Raw genomic sequence first — 860 nt, forward strand, 5'->3', positions numbered from 1 at the left:
TTTTTTTTTTCCTTGTCATGCTATATTAGCTAATGAATCATGCTATCACTAAAGGTTTTGTTGTAATATTTTACCAAATAATGATATAACCAGAATACTCTCATCTTCCTATGGTCACAGCTCAGAAAGCTACACTGGCTAGTCAGTTACTTAAGTTACTTTTATGCAATATTTAACCATCTGTGTATCATTGACGTAAGAAAGGAAAAAAAGTCTATGGCCATGCTACCCTGAATGCGCCCAATCCCGTCTGATCTTGGAAGCTAAGTAAGATCAGCCTGGTTAGTACTTGGATGGGAGACCACCTAGGAAGACCAGGTGCTGTAGGTGTAAAAAATAAAAATAAAAATAAAAAAATAAGGTCAACCAAAAGTTGCCTTGCCAGAAAGAAAGGAAGAAAGAAAGAAAGAAAGAAAGAAAGAAAGAAAGAAAGAAAGAAAGAAAGAAAGAAAGAAAGAAAGAAAGAAGAAAGAAAGGAAAGAAAGAAGAAAAATCAACTACAGTAAAAACTAATACATTTCTATTTCCTCCTTTTCTCTCTAGAAGACTCTAAGCCTTTAGCTATCTGACCCTTTTTCCCAAAACTTTCTTTTCTTATAAGTCAGTTCCTGTCTCTTCAAGTCTTTAATATTATTAAATGGTATTTCTCAGATTACTTCTAAAGACATTTAGCATTTCAGCGAAAAGCTAATCTTTCAGTAACTCAATGCCTTGAGTAAAGGACTCAACCTGCACAAACACTCTTAGCCTGTTTTAATTTTGACAACCCAACTTCATCTTCTAAAACCTGGTACTGTTTAAAAATATATATCACAGGCTGTGTGCTGGGCATGTCAGAGACCAAATGTATGCAACCTGTG

The 860-nt window shown here is 34.5% G+C and overlaps 1 pseudogene; it reads left to right on the top strand.

Annotated features, from left to right (window-relative positions):
- The first annotated feature begins 212 nt into the window (after positions 1-212).
- On the top strand, positions 213-330 carry LOC111741879 (annotated as a pseudogene).
- The last annotated feature ends 530 nt before the right edge of the window (positions 331-860 follow it).

Source organism: Pteropus vampyrus, unplaced genomic scaffold, assembly GCF_000151845.1.
Source record: "Pteropus vampyrus isolate Shadow unplaced genomic scaffold, Pvam_2.0 Scaffold82, whole genome shotgun sequence".
NCBI classification, from domain to species: Eukaryota; Metazoa; Chordata; class Mammalia; order Chiroptera; family Pteropodidae; genus Pteropus; species Pteropus vampyrus.